Source organism: Oncorhynchus keta, chromosome 35, assembly GCF_023373465.1.
Source record: "Oncorhynchus keta strain PuntledgeMale-10-30-2019 chromosome 35, Oket_V2, whole genome shotgun sequence".
NCBI lineage: Eukaryota > Metazoa > Chordata > Actinopteri > Salmoniformes > Salmonidae > Oncorhynchus > Oncorhynchus keta.
This window is the reverse complement of record NC_068455.1, coordinates 73052928-73072965: the sequence shown is the minus strand read 5'-3', so window position 1 is coordinate 73072965 and position 20038 is coordinate 73052928. Positions and strand designations below refer to the sequence as shown.

The window sequence follows — 20038 nt, the reverse complement described above, 5'->3', positions numbered from 1 at the left end:
CATGTGCAACGTCAGTTAACATCATTTGTATTACCATGGAAATGATAGCATTGCAATACCAGGCAACCATTACGAGCGTACCGATGAGTTTACCAAACAAATTGCCAGGATTAGAGATTCCAAACCCATTAAAAATATATCTATTTCTATGTAAAGAACAGCCGTTTTGGTCAGGGAGTTGGTCAAACATGGTATGCCAGTGCTGTGATAAAATAACACATCTTAAGAAGTTATCTCTACTGTATGTTTGTTAGCTAGAGAGCTTGGGACTATACATTTCTTTCTTGTTATTTTCAATGTTGTCTACCTATATAGTACTCTAAATACCCCCAATTCATGTTATTAAGTTAATAAGAATACAAGGTAAAAAAACAGCTGACACCATTCAAACCAATGAAGGTTCAGAATTTCAAAGCCAAATGATCTCAGAACCATCTTTGTGGAGATAGATCCTTATAGTCCCAAGCTATGGAGCTAGCCAGACAGTTTTAGAGGAATGATTCCATACACGCTTCATATTAACTGCCAATACGCCAACATTCCATTCAAACAATGCAGTCAATTCACAGCCAGACACTGGTTGAAACCAGTTGATGATGTAAATACAACAATTACTGATATTGTATCATTTAATATCAGTCTCAGCTCTCCAAGAAAAATTAAATGGAGATATTAATGGTCTGTTCACATATATTTGATAGGCTATTTATACTAAAAATGTGTATAAAACTTGTATAAACTGTATTTATAATTATGTGAGCATGTTGGGACACGGAGGGTTTATGACATTGCCCCTCTAGTAATTTAATAGGATCTCTAGGGACACAACCTTGTCTTGGCCAGTCCTTCAGTCACGTAGGTGTGTGGAAAAAGGCCAACACACTGCGTACCTGTGGTAACTTAATACCAACACTCTACCACTGTGACGTTAGTGTGTGTGTCTGTACGTGTGTCTCGTGTGTGTGTGTGTACGTGTGTGTCTTGTGTGTGTGTGTGTGTCTCGTGTGTGTCTGTACACTGTGATGTACTGTGTGTGTCTGTACACTGTGATGTACTGTGTGTGTCTGTACACTGTGATGTACTGTGTGTGTTAACTCACCTGAGTTGTTCCCATTGCCGATGGGGTGTGTGGAGGACAGGTTGAGTACTGTGTTGTTATTGACGACCACTCAGACAGGGCAAGGTTCATGCTTTCGACCATCAACCTACTTTTGAATGAGGGGACATGAGGACTTTAGCAGTCTGCTAAGGGCAGCTTCATCGGCAGCTTGAGAGGCCTTGACATCACTGAAACTCCAGAGGGGGTTGGGTTAAACACGAAATACACATTTCAGTTGAATGCATTCAGTTGGACAACTGACTAGATATCCTCCTTTCCCTTTAACGTAGGGGACTGGTTCGTACTGCTGGTTGTAGAGGTTGTAGTGATATGTAGTTGCACACATTAATCTGAAGGGGGCAGTAGAGTCAATGGCTGTCCTTGGTTTGACGTTAGTTATAAGGGTCTGTGTTTTGTGTGTAAAATAGAATAAAACATTTTTGGTCACATACACATGGTTAGCAGATGTTATAGCGGGTGTAGCGAAATCCGTGCGTGCGTGCGTGTGTGTGTGTGTGTGTGTGTGTGTGTGTGTGTGTGTGTGTGTGTGTGTGTGTGTGTGTGTGAAATCCAACTCAAAGACAGCATGTTTTCTCAGCTCCTTCTCTCCCTGTCCTCCCCTCCTCCTCCTCACAAGCATTGAGGATTTACCCTGGTTTCACAGAAACAATAACAGATTTACCTTGGTTTCACAGAAACAATAACATATTTACCTTGGTTTCACAGTAACAATAACATATTTACCTTGGTTTCACAGAAACAATAACAGATTTACCTTGGTTTCACAGTAACAATAACATATTTACCCTGGTTTCACAGTAACAATAACAGATTTACCTTGGTTTCACAGTAACAATAACAGATTTACCTTGGTTTCACAGTAACAATAACAGATTTACCTTGGTTTCACAGTAACAATAACAGATTTACCTTGGTTTCACAGTAACAATAACAGATTTACCTTGGTTTCACAGTAACAATAACAGATTTACCTTGGTTTCACAGTAACAATAACAGATTTACCTTGGTTTCACAGTAACAATAACAGATTTACCTTGGTTTCACAGTAACAATAACAGATTTACCTTGGTTTCACAGTAACAATAACAGATTTACCTTGGTTTCACAGTAACAATAACAGATTTACCTTGGTTTCACAGTAACAATAACAGATTTACCTTGGTTTCACAGTAACAATAACAGATTTACCTTGGTTTCACAGTAACAATAACAGATTTACCTTGGTTTCACAGTAACAATAACAGATTTACCTTGGTTTCACAGTAACAATAACAGATTTACCTTGGTTTCACAGTAACAATAACATATTTACCTTGGTTTCACAGTAACAATAACAGATTTACCTTGGTTTCACAGTAACAATAACAGATTTACCTTGGTTTCACAGTAACAATAACATATTTACCTTGGTTTCACAGTAACAATAACAGATTTACCTTGGTTTCACAGTAACAATAACAGATTTACCTTGGTTTCACAGTAACAATAACAGATTTACCTTGGTTTCACAGTAACAATAACATATTTACCTTGGTTTCACAGTAACAATAACATATTTACCTTGGTTTCACAGTAACAATAACAGATTTACCTTGGTTTCACAGTAACAATAACAGATTTACCCTGGTTTCACAGTAACAATAACAGATTTACCTTGGTTTCACAGTAACAATAACAGATTTACCTTGGTTTCACAGTAACAATAACAGATTTACCCTGGTTTCACAGTAACAATAACATATTTACCCTGGTTTCACAGTAACAATAACATATTTACCTTGGTTTCACAGTAACAATAACAGATTTACCTTGGTTTCACAGTAACAATAACAGATTTACCCTGGTTTCACAGTAACAATAACAGATTTACCTTGGTTTCACAGTAACAATAACATATTTACCTTGGTTTCACAGTAACAATAACAGATTTATCTTGGTTTCACAGTAACAATAACAGATTTACCTTGGTTTCACAGTAACAATAACAGATTTACCTTGGTTTCACAGTAACAATAACAGATTTACCCTGGTTTCACAGTAACAATAACATATTTACCTTGGTTTCACAGTAACAATAACATATTTACCTTGGTTTCACAGTAACAATAACAGATTTACCTTGGTTTCACAGTAACAATAACAGATTTACCTTGGTTTCACAGTAACAATAACAGATTTACCTTGGTTTCACAGAAACTTTATGCAGTTACTGCTAACATGACCCCCATTTTCTCCAAAAACACAATACAATAGAGGCAGGATACTTGTCCACATGATTAAGCATGTATTTAATGCAGCAGAAATGACATTAACTCGATGAGCATTCACTGTCTTTTTGCTTGGTAGGGCAGGATTGCTATATGGAGAATGATACATCAGGGTACATAGAGGATGCTTTCTATTGTTTTCTATACTAGAGGATCCTGGATGTCATTGCTTCCATGTGTGTTCGCAGACCACTCTGTTCTGGGCCAAACAAACTGTTGAGTGTAGCTGCACTATTGCTGGTTTCATAATTGAACCACAATCTTCAGGTGTTTTTTACTTGTTAAAAATGACAGGACAAATACATTCGACTCCAATGATGGAAAGACATATCCTGATATCCTGTCTGTTTCTATGGTTCGTATAGTACTCACATAGTGTTCTAGCGGTAGTTGTTATAGCGACAAGACAAATTAAGAGTTTATATCCAAAACGCTACATCCACCAATTTTTCACAGATTTGTGTTTTTTTTCCCTCAGATGTTATTGCTTATGGGTACCTTCATGTGTGTGTAAAATATGACTGTTCTCAGATTTTTATATTCATCCCCCAAAAATTGAAACGCTTTATATCCATTGTTTAGCTGGAATGGAATGTTGGTATCCTGTTTATTTGACTGTGATGTGGTCGTCTCACCGAGCAATTTTAAGATAAAGGCCCTTACTGTTAGTCACTCTGGGTAGGAGTATCTACTCAGAGTATCTACTAGAAGTATCTCTGCTGTTAAACATGGTGGTGGTTCATTTTTGACCCATAAGAAAACACAAATGTTAAATAAATAAATATTTCAATATTCCTACAGTATCAAATGTGCAGACTGCACTCACTTCTTTCACTTCCTGATCTACCAGTGTCATCTTCGATCCTTCCCGCGCTTTCTCTTTCTCTCTCTCACACACACACACACACACACACACACACACACACACACACACACACACACACACACACACACACACACACACACACACACACACACACACACACACACACACACACACACACACACACAGTTCTATTCTAGAGTGTCACAGTTCAATCTGTATTCAGCCCCTTGTAGGTGATTGTATTGATTGCGTTCCGTATGATTGCTCAACATTCCGTTCCCCTAACAATTTTAGCGAAGACATGTTCCAAAGACGATAGATATTTATGATTCCTGGCTGGATTTGACAATTGGAAGGCTGCTGAGAGCCATCTTGGTCAGATTGAGAGCATGTCTGTATTCGTGGATGGGTTGGGGAATTGGTTGACGAGGTAACATGACAATATCTCAAGGTGGTTTTTAATGAACCATGTTTTTAACCCCCTACCAGCAGTAATGCGAGTAGCAGGTTTTAGACCTGATATGAGTAGCGTAGCTCAGAGCTACATAGGCCTGACGGCACGAGGTTAAGACACGACACTCAATTCATTTAATGCACGCTCCGACAATAACACGGTGCTCCCAAGAACTCTAATGCTTCATGCCACAATGACTACCACCCTGTAGCACTCACATCTGTAATCGCGATGTGCTATGAGAGGCTGGTTATGGCATTAACTTCATCATCCCAGACACACTAGACTCACTCCTGCTGTTTGGGGTTTTAGGCTGGGTTTCTGTACAGCACTTTGAGATATCAGCTGATGTAAGAAGTGCTATATAAATACATTTGATTTGATCTGTCCTAATTTCTAAAGACAGAACAGCCTATGGCTTGGCTATCTGCTTCCGCACTGCAAGCCGTTCATGTTATTTTATTTTCAAAAAACACGCAAACAAAATAACCAAAGTGAAAATGAAAGCGCACAGTTCTGTCAGGCACAGACACTAAAACAGAAAACAAGACCCCCCCCCACAAAACCCAAAAAGGAAAATTACAACTTATATATGATCCCCAATCAGAGACAACGGTAGACAGCTGCCTCTGATGGGGAACCACACTAGGCAACAAAAAAAAATAGAAATAGAACATACAAAGAAATAGAAAACATAGACTTTCCCACCAGAGTCACGCCCTGACCTAACCAAACATATAGAATAATAAGGATCTCTAAGGTCAGGGCGTGACACGGTGCATCAATGTCTGACACCAACATTCTCCTGAAAAGCTTCTATCCCCAAGCCATAAGACTACTAAAAATCAAATCAAATTTATTTATATAGCCCTTCGTACATTAGCTGATATATCAAAGTACTGTACAGAAACCCAGCCTAAAACCCCAAACAGCAAGCAATGCAGGTGTAGAAGCACAGCGGCTAGGAAAGACTCCCTAGAAAGGCCAAAACCTAGGAAGAAACCTAGAGAGGAACCAGGCTATGATGGGTGGCCAGTCCTCTTCTGGCTGTGCCGGGAGGAGATTATAACAGAACATGGCCAAGATGTTCAAATGTTCATAAATGACCAGCATGGTCAATAATAATCACAGGCAGAACAGTTGAAACTGGAGCAGCAGCATGGCCAGGTGGACTGGGGACAGCAAGGAGTCATCATGCCAGGTAGTCCTGAGGCATGGTCCTAGGGGTCAGGTCCTCCGAAAGAGAGAAAGAAAGAGAGAAAGAGAGAATTAGAGAGAGCATACTTAAATTCACACAGGACACCGGATAAGACAGGAGAAGTACTCCAGATATAACAAACTGACCCTAGCCCCCCGACACATAAACTACTGCAGCATAAATACTGGAGGCTGCGATAATAGTTAACTAAATAGCAAATTAATTGGCTAAACGGACTAAGTTGACCAGGTCTCTATGCTGTACTCACAGGTACAGGACTCTATGCACGCTAGCTCACCAACACACACACACAAACTCACTTCCTCATATTTGTTCTACCTTATGTTATTTTTAGTATTACATTGTTATTGATTATACCATTGTTGGGTTTAGAGCTTGCAAAGAAAGGCCCTGTGCACATTAAAACCTTGAAACATGGACCACAAACAGATGTCACACACTGCATTTGAAGAGGATTTACACTGTCAGATATGGAGAGGATTTACACTGTCAGATACAGAGAGGATTTACACTGTCAGATACAGAGAGGATTTACACTGTCAGATACAGAGAGGATTTACACTGTCAGATACAGAGAGGATTTACACTGTCAGATACAGAGAGGATTTACACTGTCAGATATAGAGAGGATTTACACTGTCAGATATGGAGAGGATTTACACTGTCAGATACAGAGAGGATTTACACTGTCAGATATGGAGAGGATTTACACTGTCAGATACAGAGAGGATTTACACTGTCAGATATGGAGAGGATTTACACTGTCAGATACAGAGAGGATTTACACTGTCAGATATAGAGAGGATTTACACTGTCAGATATGGAGAGGATTTACACTGTCAGATATAGAGAGGATTTACACTGTCAGATACAGAGAGGATTTACACTGTCAGATACAGAGAGGATTTACACTGTCAGATATGGAGAGGATTTACACTGTCAGATATAGAGAGGATTTACACTGTCAGATATAGAGAGGATTTACACTGTCAGATACAGAGAGGATTTACACTGTCAGATATAGAGAGGATTTACACTGTCAGATATGGAGAGGATTTACACTGTCAGATATGGAGAGGATTTACACTGTCAGATACAGAGAGGATTTACACTGTCAGATACAGAGAGGATTTACACTGTCAGATATGGAGAGGATTTACACTGTCAGATATAGAGAGGATTTACACTGTCAGATATAGAGAGGATTTACACTGTCAGATACAGAGAGGATTTACACTGTCAGATACAGAGAGGATTTACACTGTCAGATATGGAGAGGATTTACACTGTCAGATATAGAGAGGATTTACACTGTCAGATACAGAGAGGATTTACACTGTCAGATACAGAGAGGATTTACACTGTCAGATACAGAGAGGATTTACACTGTCAGATATGGAGAGGATTTACACTGTCAGATATGGAGAGGATTTACACTGTCAGATACAGAGAGGATTTACACTGTCAGATATAGAGAGGATTTACACTGTCAGATACAGAGAGGATTTACACTGTCAGATACAGAGAGGATTTACACTGTCAGATATAGAGAGGATTTACACTGTCAGATACAGAGAGGATTTACACTGTCAGATACGGAGAGGATTTACACTGTCAGATACAGAGAGGATTTACACTGTCAGATATGGAGAGGATTTACACTGTCAGATACAGAGAGGATTTACACTGTCAGATACAGAGAGGAATTACACTGTCAGATATAGAGAGGATTTACACTGTCAGATACAGAGAGGATTTACACTGTCAGATACAGAGAGGATTTACACTGTCAGATACAGAGAGGATGTACACTGTCAGATATAGAGAGGATTTACACTGTCAGATATAGAGAGGATTTACACTGTCAGATACAGAGAGGATTTACACTGTCAGATATGGAGAGGACCCTTGGGAGTTCAGGCATGAACACACACACACACACACACACACACACACACACACACACACACACACACACACACACACACACACACACACACACACACACACACACACACACACACACACACACACACAGAGACACACACTCACTGCTGATGGAGACTTTCCAGCCTCCACTCGGGCGTTCCGGGCATGCCGACCCAAAGCTTCTGGACATGGGAATAGGAATTTAAGGGCATGAGTTTTCCAGGAAGGAGTTCTCAGTTTGTCAGATAAATGTACAGTATATCACAAAAGTGAGTACACCCTTCACATTTTTGTAAATATTTGAGTATGTCTTTTCATGTGACAACACTGAAGAAGTGACACAGCCCGCATACAGTTTGCTGAAGACAAGCAGACTAAGGACATGGAGTACTGGACCACTGCCTTGCTACAGAAGCTGAGGGTAAAGGTGATGGACTGGCCAAGCATGTCTCCAGACCTAAACCCTATTGAGCTCTGGTGAACTCCATGCCCAAGAGGGCTAAGGCAGTACTGGAAAATGATGGTGGCCAAACAAAATATTGACACTTTGGGCCCAATTTGGACATTTTCACTTAGGGGTGTACTCACTTTTGTTGCCAGCGGTTTAGACATTAATGGCTGTGTTGAGTTATTTTGAGGGGACAACAAATTTACACTGTTATACAAGCTGTACACTCACTACTTTACATTGTAGCAAAGTGTCATCTCTTCAGTGTTGTCACATGAAAAGATAAACTCAAATATTTACAAAAATGTGAGGGGTGTACTCACTTTTGTGATATAGTGTATATTATTAACCAGGGTTTTGTCCCCACACGGTAGTGGTTCAGAAATGATGATAGGTGACACATTGGTTCTGGTGGGTCACAAGACAAAACAATCACTCTTTGAGTGGTCCAATAATCATCATGTTTCTTGTTGGGTTTTTGTACGTTTTGTATGTTGGTGAACCATTTCTGAAATAATACATTACAGGTTATCTTGGTCTTGTCAGAGGAATGTATTAATTAATAACGTTATCAAAAAGGCAAGGTAAGGAGTCAGATATATGCCAAATCGCTCCAAAACACCTTCCAGCCTGAACCAACAAGTTTCACTTCATTTTCTATTTACATTTGATGACATTTATTTGACAGTCATTTTTATTTTAAATGTTTTTTGTTGTTGTAATTTTACCTTTATTTAACCAGGCAAGTCAGTTAAGAACAAATTCTTATTTTCAATGACGGCCCTGGGAACAGTGGGTTAACTGCCTGTTCAGGGGCAGAACAACAGATTTGTACGTTGTCAGCTCATGGGTTTGAACTTGCAACCTTCCGGTTACTAGTCCAACTCTCTAACCACTAGGCTACGCTCACCTCATTCAGCATTTCTGTAAATCTGCCAGAAACAGGTCATTATTATAAAAGAGAACGTTCTCAATCATTTACTGTCACGCCCTGACCGTAGATTGCTTTGTATGTTTCTATGTTTAGTTTGGTCAGGGTGTGATGTGGGTGGGCATTCTATGTTGTAGGTCTAGGTTTTCTGTTTCTATGTGTTTGGCCTGGTATGGTTCTCAATCAGAGGCAGCTGTCTATCGTTGTCTCTGATTGAGAACCATACTTAGGTAGCCTGTTTTCCCATTTTGAGTTATGGGTGATTGTTTTCTGTTTACTGTGTCTCACCTTACAGGACTGTTTCGTTTTCGTTTCTCTCTCGTTGTTATTTTGTTGAGTGTTTTTGTTCTAATAAATAATATATAATATAACACTTACCTGCTGCACATTGGACCCATCCATCCTACTCCTCCTCAGAAGAGGAGGAACATCGTTACATTTAGTTTAATACATCTATTTATATTTTTTATGTAACGTTTATTGAACTAGACAAGTCAGTTAAGAATACATTCTCATTTACAATGACGGCTTAACCAAAAGGCAAAAAGGCCTCCTGCAGGGACGGACGGGGGCTGGGATTAAACATTTAAAAAAATGAAATAAAAATATAGGACAAAACACACATCACGACAAGAGAGACACGACAACACTACATAAAGAGAGACCTAAAGACAACAACACAACATGGTTACAACACATGACAACACAGCATGGTAGCAACACAACATGACAACACAGCATGGTAGCAACACAACATGACAACAACATGGTAGCAACACAAAACCTGGTACTGTTCAAACGTTATTGGGGACAGACTACAACACAAAGGGTAAGAAGGTAGTTTGACAACAAAGCATCACACAGAGCAGCTACAACTGTCAGGAAGAGTGTCCATGATTGAGTCTTTGAATGAAGAGATTGAGATAAAACTGTTCAGTTTGAGTGTTTGTTGCAGCTCGTTCCAATCACTAGCTGCAGAGAACTGAAAAGGGGAGTGACCCAGGGATGTGTGTGCTTTGGGGACCTTTAACAGAATGTGACTGGCAGGACGGGTATTGTATGTGGAGGATCAGGGCTGCAGAAGATATCTCAGATAGGGGGGAGTGAGGCCTTAAGAGGGTTATTTATTTAACTAATAAACTAACTTTATTTAACTAATAAACAAACTCATAAAGACCAAATAGTATCAGTATAGTTGCTGTTATCATGAGTGATTTAATAATAATTATATTAATAATTTAACCTTCTTAACCACCCTCCTCTCCTCCTCTCCTCCTCCTCCCCTCCCCTCCCCTCCCCTCCCCTCCCCTCCCCCTCTCCTCTCCTCTCCTCTCCTCTCCTCCTCTCCTCTCCTCTCCTCTCCTCTCCTCCCTCCTCTCCTCCCTCCTCTCCTCCCCTCCCCTCCCTCCTCTCCTCCTCTCCTCCCTCCTCTCCTCCCCTCCCTCCCCTCCTCTCCTCTCCTCTCCTCTCCTCTCCTCTCCTCTCCTCTCCTCTCCTCCCTCCTCTCCTCCCCTCCCCTCCCTCCTCTCCCTCCCCTCCTCTCCTCCCCTCCCCTCCTCTCCTCTCCTCTCCCTCTCCTCTCCTCTCCTCCCTCCTCTCCTCCCTCCTCTCCCCTCCTCCTCTCCTCCCTCCTCTCCCCCTCCTCTCCTCCCCTCCTCTCCTCCCTCCTCCTCTCCTCTCCTCTCTCCTCTCCTCTCCCTCCCTCCCATCTTCTCATTTCTCTCCTCTGCTTCTCTCCTGTTCCCATCCCTTTCATCATTCACACTTCTTTCTTCCCTCCTCTCCCCCTCCCTCTCTTTCCCATCCTCTCCTCCCCTCCGTCTTTCCCCTCCTCCTCCCCTCCTCCCTTTCTTTCCCCTCCTCTCCTCCCCCTCCGTCTTTCCCCTCCTCCTCCTCCCCTCCTCCCTCTCTTTCCCCTCCTCTCCTCCCCTCCGTCTTTCCCCTCCTCCTCCTCCTCTCCTCCCTCTCTTTCCCCTCCTCTCCTCCCCCTCCGTCTTTCCCCTCCTCCTCCTCCTCCCCCTCCGTCTTTCCCCTCCCCTCCTCCCTCTCTTTCCCCTCCTCTCCTCCCCTCCGTCTTTCCCCTCCTCCCCTCCCCTCGCAATGAGGCAGCTCTCCTCCCCTCCGTCTTTCCCCTCCACCTCTTCTCCCCCTCCCTCTCTTTCCCCTCCTCTCTCCTCCCCCTCCGTCTTTCCCCTCCTCCTCCTCTTCTCCCCTTCCCTCTCTTTCCCCTCCTCTCCTCCCCCTCCGTCTTTCCCCTCCTCCTCCTCCTCCCCCTCTCTCTCTTTCCCCTCCTCTCCTCCCCCTCCGTCTTTCCCCTCCTCCTCCTCTCCCCCTCCCTCTCTTTCCCCTCCTCTCCTCCCCCTCCGTCTTTCCGCTCCTCCTCCTCTTCTCCCCTTCCCTCTCTTTCCCCTCCTCTCCTCCCCCTCCGTCTTTCCGCTCCTCCTCCTCCTCTCCCCCTCTCTCTCTTTCCCCTCCTCTCCTCCCCCTCCGTCTTTCCCCTCCTCCTCCTCTCCCCCTCCCTCTCTTTCCCCTCCTCTCCTCCCCCTCCGTCTTTCCCCTCCTCCTCCTCTTCTCCCCTTTCCTCTCTTTCCCCTCCTCTCCTCCCCCTCCGTCTTTCCCCTCCTCCTCCTCTCCCCCTCCCTCTCTTTCCGCTCCTCCTCTCCCTCGCAATGAGGCAGCTCTCCTCCCCCCTCCCTCTCTTTCCCCTCCTCCCCTCCCTCGCAATGAGGCAGCTCTCCTCCCCCTCCCTCTCTTTCCCCTCCTCCTCCTCTCCTCCCCCTCCCTCTCTTTCCCCTCCTCTCCCCCTCCTCCCCTCCCTCGCAATGAGGCAGCTCTCCCTCCCCTTCCCTCTCTTTCCCCTCCTCCCTCTCCTCCCCCTCCCTCTCTTGCCCTCCTCCTCTCCTCCCCCTCCGTCTTTCCCCTCCGTCTTTCCCCTCCTCCTCCTCCCCCTCCTCCTCCTCCCCCTCCCTCTCTTTCCCCCCTCCTCCTCTCCTGCCCCTCCCTCTCTTTCCCCTCCTCCTCCTCTCCTCTCCCCCTCCCTCTCTTTCCCCTCCTCCTCCTCTCCCCCCCTCTCTTTCCCCTCCTCCTCTTCTCCCCCTCCCTCTCTTTCCCCTCCTCCTCTCCTCCTCCCTCTCTTTCCCCTCCTCTCCTCCCCTCCCTTTCTTTCCCCTCCTCCCCCTCCCTCTCTTTCCCCTCCTCCTCCTCTCCCCCTCCGTCTCTTTCCCCTCCTCCTCCTCTCACACTGTTTACGTGAAGTGATTCCTTGGCAGTGAGACTCTGCCGACTGATTAACTCCAGCAGATGGAGTGAGCAGATCTCTCTCTTCCTCCTTCTCTCGCTCCATTTCTCTCTCCGTCTCTCTCTCTCTCTCTCTCTCTCTCTCTCTCTGTCTCTCTCTCTCTCTCTCAGTCTGTCTCTCTTTCCACCCTGTGTGTTCCCTCATGCCCCATTTGGAGTGGACAACACACACCCGCTTTTGTGTCTCCACTGCGTGAGTTCGACTGAGTGTGAGCGTTAGGCGTCTCTACTGAGTGTGAGCGCTAGGCGTCTCTACTGAGTGTGAGACTTTGAGCGGTAGCTGAGCAGACTGCAGGACACATTTGCTCCCTGTCAGCTTGTCTCTAAGTGGACTCACTGACTGGATCATCCCACTGATTCCCCACCTACAGGTATGGTGTCAGTCTGTGTGTTTATTGTTGAGACTAATTTACTTCAATTAAAGTGTGTGTGTCGTGTTGCTAGGTTCTCTCAAGTAAGTGTGTGTGTGTGTTCAGTAGGTATGTTTGTTCAATATGTCTGTGTGTTCAATATGTCTGTGTGTTCAACATGGCTGTCTTCAATAAGTCTGTTTTCAATATGGCTGTGTTCAATAAGTCTGTTTTCAATATGGCTGTGTTCAATAGGTCTGTGTGTTCAATAGGTCTGTGTGTTCAATAGGTCTGTGTGTTCAATAAGTCTGTGTGTTCAATAAGTCTGTGTGTTCAATAGGTCTGTGTGTTCAATAAGTCTGTGTGTTCAATAAGTCTGTGTGTTCAATAAGTCTGTGTGTTCAATAGGTCTATGTGTTCAATAAGTCTGTGTGTTCAATAAGTCTGTGTGTTCAATAAGTCTGTGTGAGCTTGTCTCAGAGTTCCCGTGCTTGTCTCAGAGTTCCCGTGCTTGTCTCAGAGATCCCGAGCTTGTCTCAGAGTTCCCGAGCTCGTCTCAGAGCAGCGCGAAACTGTGCTAAAATAGTTGTAGGCTTTTGCTTCTAACTTCAATATCCTCTTTAAATAAATAAGACCTACACCATTTTTAACAATATATCTACAAATATGTTTTTCAATGATGTGACTCTCCGCCAATAATTACATTTAGTGGATTGGAGGACTCTATATTAATATCTAAGGGGCTTTTTCTGTTAGGATCTATGAGAATATCTGAGAATATCTAAGGGGCTTTTTCTGTTAGGATCTATGAGAATATCTGAGAATATCTAAGGGGCATTTTCTGTTAGGATCTATGAGAATATCTGAGAATATCTAAGGGGCATTTTCTGTTAGGATCTATGAGAATATCTGAGAATATCTAAGGGGCATTTTCTGTTAGGATCTATGAGAATATCTGAGAATATCTAAGGGGCATTTTCTGTTAGGATCTATGAGAATATCTAAGGGGCATTTTCTGTTAGGATCTATGAGAATATCTGAGAATATCTCAGGGGCATTTTCTGTTAGGATCTATGAGAATATCTGAGAATATCTAAGGGGCTTTTTCTGTTAGGATCTATGAGGATATCTGAGAATATCTAAGGGGCATTTTCTGTTAGGATCTATGAGAATATCTGAGAATATCTAAGGGGCATTTTCTGTTAGGATCTATGAGAATATCTGAGAATATCTAAGGGGCTTTTTCTGTTAGGATCTATGAGAATATCTGAGAATAAAAAAGGGGCTTTTATATAATTCTAAATGAATTAATAACAATAATTGCTTTGTTTAAAAAGTAACAATATTTGGGAGATTTCGTTTTCATTAAACCTAGAGTGAGTGAGAAAAAGGCCATTCTTGAACATGGGGTGAGACATTCTCACTCATTTGTAAATAACGGCAGTTTGTTATTTAGAATTATTTATTTCTGGAGAAACCTAACTTGATTATTTAACAGACATCACGTGCTTATATTCAGTCAACACATATTTTAAGAATATCATGGAATATTTGAAAATGTTCTTATATTCATGCTTGTCTCAGAGCAGCGTGAAACAGTGCTGATATAGACATCCACAGTGGGAAGTCTACGTATTCTGTGTCCGCTCGTGGTATTTCTCTTCCGTTACACATCCTTGGAATAGCAGAACAGCATAACGGGCTGTGCCTGGTGAGCAGTTGGTCAAGTTCTGTTGTCAGAAGAGGAATGGAAATGTCAGGGTGAACCGACGACCTGATGAACCCGTCAGGTATGTTGACTCTGCCTGTCACAGCTGGAGTTCCAGGGCTCACAGGTGTGCCTGGCGTGGGCTGTGACACGGGTTCCGTTCCTCGCCCTTTTCAACGCGTGAGTGAGTCAACAATTACAATGATTCGTCTGACAAACAAATAACCTCGCGTCCTGCAGGCCCAGGCATGGATCAAAGCTGGCCAGACATTCAATAACATCTTCACAGACCAATCAACCGTGACCTTTGAGCAATTTGCTCCAAATTGCTACAGAACAAAAGGAAGAAGATCAAGAAGATTAACGAAAGCATAAAGATGTTGATGAAGAAATGCTGTTTTGAGTTAGAAATGTAACACTTTAGAGGACTTAAGCATGGAATACATTGCAAGTTGAGGGATTTTCACAACAGTAGCCGGGCTATAAAAAGTATATTGTCCTGCTAATAGGAAACATTTGCATGATGGGCTACATCTTTTATTGTAACCACAATGTCACACATCATTTGTATCTCTACCTTTCCAATTACTTTTAGAGTTTGGGATTTACAAATGTGTGCTTTTAATTATTAGTTACATTGTTTTAGTTTCGAACGTGCAAACTTTTTTTCTTTAAATGATTGTTTTATGTAGGATGCTACATTTTGGACCGGTTGCATTTGTAAGTTGGACTCATTTAAAAAAAAAACGACTTTTATGAGGCTGTAAAGTCTCATAGCCTACCTCAGACAGTTAACTTATTTTATATAGGTCTAGGTTCCGAAGAAATAAACTCAACTGTTGTTTTTTTCCCCCAGAACATTAACCGTGTTTAGATAGATACATAGGTAGATGTGGAAAGATAAATACAAATGATTTGTTGCAAGTTGGGGAGGGAGTGGGGTTCACACCTAGCTCGGCTATTATACAATTCTTTAGTAAAGGTTGAATGGTCTATTATTAATAGCCCATCCTGCTACGCTAATAATAATACTTTCCCTCCTTTGCACGTTAAAGATTCCAATTGATGACGTATTTTTAGCCACAATCGGCCCCAACCCCAATGAATACATTTGGGCACAGTCGATAGCATGCTGGACTTCGGGTTAGATTGTTGAGGGTTAGAAACCTGCTCGTTTCATTACAGTATTATGCTGGTCTCAGAGCAAATAGCCTGGATTGTTACTCCCATCTGCTTCCTCTCTCTCTTCCACGAGTCATTCAGCACGCTTCTGGGCGTGCTGGCAGGATGTACTGACTTTTATTCTGTACATATGAATTACAAATCAGCCTTTGCAGAGATACAATGTATAACCATTGATGTCCCAGGAGCAGGAGTGGTAAACACTGTTGAAGTGTATAACTGTAATACATACAGACTCAGCACCATTCTAAGACTGGAATGTGATACTCCTGGTATTGGATAAAGAACTAGAACAAGATAAGGTAAAGAATGGAGTTTGATACTCCTGGTATTGGATAAAGAACTAGAACAAGATAAGGTAAAGAATGGAGTTTGATACTCCTGGTATTGGATAAAGAACTAGAACAAGATAAGGTAAAGAATGGAGTTTGATACTCCTGGTATTGGATAAAGAACAAGATAAGGTAAAGAATGGAGTTTGATACTCCTGGTATTGGATAAAGAACTAGAACAAGATAAGGTAAAGAATGGAGTTTGATACTCCTGGTATTGGATAAAGAACTAGAACAAGATAAGGTAAAGAATGGAGTTTGATACTCCTGGTATTGGATAAAGAACTAGAACAAGATAAGGTAAAGAATGGAGTTTGATACTCCTGGTATTGGATAAAGAACTAGAACAAGATAAGGTAAAGAATGGAGTTTGATACTCCTGGTATTGGATAAAGAACTAGAACAAGATAAGGTAAAGAATGGAGTTTGATACTCCTGGTATTGGATAAAGAACTAGAACAAGATAAGGTAAAGAATGGAGTTTGATACTCCTGGTATTGGATAAAGAACTAGAACAAGATAAGGTAAAGAATGGAGTTTGATACTCCTGGTATTGGATAAAGAACTAGAACAAGATAAGGTAAAGAATGGAGTTTGATACTCCTGGTATTGGATAAAGAACTAGAACAAGATAAGGTAAAGAATGGAGTTTGATACTCCTGGTATTGGATAAAGAACGAGAATAAGATAAGGTAAAGAATGGAGTTTGATACTCCTGGTATTGGATAAAGAACTAGAACAAGATAAGGTAAAGAATGGAGTTTGATACTCCTGGTATTGGATAAAGAACTAGAACAAGATAAGGTAAAGAATGGAGTTTGATACTCCTGGTATTGGATAAAGAACTAGAACAAGATAAGGTCAAGAATGGAGTTTGATACTCCTGGTATTGGATAAAGAACTAGAACAAGATAAGGTCAAGAATGGAGTTTGATACTCCTGGTATTGGATAAAGAACTAGAACAAGATAAGGTAAAGAATGGAGTTTGATACTCCTGGTATTGGATAAAGAACTAGAACAAGATAAGGTAAAGAATGGAGTTTGATACTCCTGGTATTGGATAAAGAACGAGAATAAGATAAGGTAAAGAATGGAGTTTGATACTCCTGTTATTGGATAAAGAACTAGAACAAGATAAGGTAAAGAATGGAGTTTGATACTCCTGTTATTGGATAAAGAACTAGAACAAGATAAGGTAAAGAATGGAGTTTGATACTCCTGGTATTGGATAAAGAACTAGAACAAGATAAGGTAAAGAATGGAGTTTGATACTCCTGGTATTGGATAAAGAACTAGAACAAGATAAGGTAAAGAATGGAGTTTGATACTCCTGGTATTGGATAAAGAACTAGAACAAGATAAGGTAAAGAATGGAGTTTGATACTCCTGGTATTGGATAAAGAACGAGAATAAGATAAGGTAAAGAATGGAGTTTGATACTCCTGGTATTGGATAAAGAACTAGAACAAGATAAGGTAAAGAATGGAGTTTGATACTCCTGGTATTGGATAAAGAACTAGAACAAGATAAGGTAAAGAATGGAGTTTGATACTCCTGGTATTGGATAAAGAACTAGAACAAGATAAGGTCAAGAATGGAGTTTGATACTCCTGGTATTGGATAAAGAACTAGAACAAGATAAGGTCAAGAATGGAGTTTGATACTCCTGGTATTGGATAAAGAACTAGAACAAGATAAGGTAAAGAATGGAGTTTGATACTCCTGGTATTGGATAAAGAACTAGAACAAGATAAGGTAAAGAATGGAGTTTGATACTCCTGGTATTGGATAAAGAACGAGAATAAGATAAGGTAAAGAATGGAGTTTGATACTCCTGGTATTGGATAAAGAACTAGAACAAGATAAGGTCAAGAATGGAGTTTGATACTCCTGGTATTGGATAAAGAACTAGAACAAGATAAGGTAAAGAATGGAGTTTGATACTCCTGGTATTGGATAAAGAACTAGAACAAGATAAGGTAAAGAATGGAGTTTGATACTCCTGGTATTGGATGAAGAACTAGAACAAGATAAGGTAAAGAATGGAGTTTGATACTCCTGGTATTGGATAAAGAACGAGAATAAGATAAGGTAAAGAATGGAGTTTGATACTCCTGGTATTGGATAAAGAACTAGAACAAGATAAGGTAAAGAATGGAGTTTGATACTCCTGGTATTGGATAAAGAACTAGAACAAGATAAGGTAAAGAATGGAGTTTGATACTCCTGGTATTGGATAAAGAACTAGAACAAGATAAGGTAAAGAATGAGGTTTGATACTCCTGGTATTGGATAAAGAACTAGAACAAGATAAGGTAAAGAATGGAGTTTGATACTCATGGTATTGGATAAAGAACTAGAACAAGATAAGGTAAAGAATGGAGTTTGATACTCCTGGTATTGGATAAAGAACGAGAATAAGATAAGGTAAAGAATGGAGTTTGATACTCCTGGTATTGGATAAAGAACTAGAACAAGATAAGGTAAAGAATGGAGTTTGATACTCCTGGTATTGGATAAAGAACTAGAACAAGATAAGGTAAAGAATGGAGTTTGATACTCCTGGTATTGGATAAAGAACTAGAACAAGATAAGGTAAAGAATGGAGTTTGATACTCCTGGTATTGGATAAAGAACTAGAACAAGATAAGGTAAAGAATGGAGTTTGATACTCCTGGTATTGGATAAAGAACGAGAATAAGATAAGGTAAAGAATGGAGTTTGATACTCCTGGTATTGGATAAAGAACTAGAACAAGATAAGGTAAAGAATGGAGTTTGATACTCCTGGTATTGGATAAAGAACTAGAACAAGATAAGGTAAAGAATGGAGTTTGATACTCCTGGTATTGGATAAAGAACTAGAACAAGATAAGGTAAAGAATGGAGTTTGATACTCCTGGTATTGGATAAAGAACTAGAACAAGATAAGGTAAAGAATGGAGTTTGATACTCCTGGTATTGGATAAAGAACTAGAACAAGATAAGGTAAAGAATGGAGTTTGATACTCCTGGTATTGGATAAAGAACTAGAACAAGATAAGGTAAAGAATGGAGTTTGATACTCCTGGTATTGGATAAAGAACGAGAATAAGATAAGGTAAAGAATGGAGTTTGATACTCCTGGTATTGGATAAAGAACGAGAATAAGATAAGGTAAAGAATGGAGTTTGATACTCCTGGTATTGGATATGACTGAAGGAAACGTGCTAAAATAGAGATTTTCGGAAATTAAACTTTATGACCGAAAAATATGTACAATCGTTTGTCTCTACATTAACTAACATATTCCTCTCAATTCTACACGTTTTGTTTGACTCGTTATCTAACTAATCTAATCTATATCCTGACTGTTGTTGGTAGAGTATATCAGATCGGTGTGATCTTTATTTAATCTAATCTATATCCTGACTGTTGTTGGCAGAGTATATCAGATCGGTGTGATCTTTATTTAATGTAATCTATATCCTGACTGTTGTTGGCAGAGTATATCAGATCTGTGTGATCTTTATCTAACTAATCTAATCTATATCCTGACTGTTGTTGGCAGAGTATATCAGATCTGTGTGATCTTTATCTAACTAATCTAATCTATATCCTGACTGTTGTTGGCAGAGTATATCAGATCTGTGTGATCTTTATCTAACTAATCTAATCTATATCCTGACTGTTGTTGGCAGAGTATATCAGATCTGTGTGATCTTTATCTAACTAATCTAATCTATATCCTGACTGTTGTTGGCAGAGTATATCAGATCTGTGTGATCTTTATCTAACTAATCTAATCTATATCCTGACTGTTGTTGGCAGAGTATATCAGATCTGTGTGATCTTTATCTAACTAATCTAATCTATATCCTGACTGTTGTTGGCAGAGTATATCAGATCTGTGTGATCTTTATCTAACTAATCTAACTAATCTAATCTATATCCTGACTGTTGTTGGCAGAGTATATCAGATCGGTGTGATCTTTA

General features: G+C 40.9%; 1 protein-coding gene and 2 long non-coding RNA genes across 6 annotated transcripts in view; 2 read left to right on the top strand and 1 right to left on the bottom strand.

Annotated features, from left to right (window-relative positions):
- Positions 1-20038, top strand: part of LOC118369202 (rho GTPase-activating protein 6-like) — a 153673-nt gene that overhangs the window by 27568 nt on the left and 106067 nt on the right. Inside the window, exon 1 of one of the 2 annotated variants that reach the window (XM_052497695.1) lies at positions 12496-12862. The exons of the other annotated variant lie outside the window; for it this stretch is intronic. The gene's annotated coding sequence lies outside the window, so the exon portion shown is untranslated. Of the gene's footprint in view, positions 1-12495; positions 12863-20038 lie in introns of those variants that run through there. 2 annotated transcript variants of the gene reach the window in all.
- LOC127916196 (uncharacterized) lies at positions 1767-3428 on the bottom strand. Its single transcript, XR_008093810.1, has 3 exons — positions 3208-3428; positions 2526-2618; positions 1767-2401 (listed from the first exon to the last, which is right to left on the bottom strand). It is a non-coding gene; the product is annotated as an uncharacterized LOC127916196 (long non-coding RNA).
- Positions 15983-19481, top strand: LOC127916195 (uncharacterized). 3 transcript variants are annotated; one of them, XR_008093809.1, is made up of 3 exons: positions 15983-17147; positions 17428-17931; positions 18772-19481. It is a non-coding gene; the product is annotated as an uncharacterized LOC127916195 (long non-coding RNA). The 3 variants fall into 3 exon arrangements; XR_008093808.1 differs by having other exon boundaries at positions 18660-19481; XR_008093807.1 differs by having other exon boundaries at positions 18492-19481.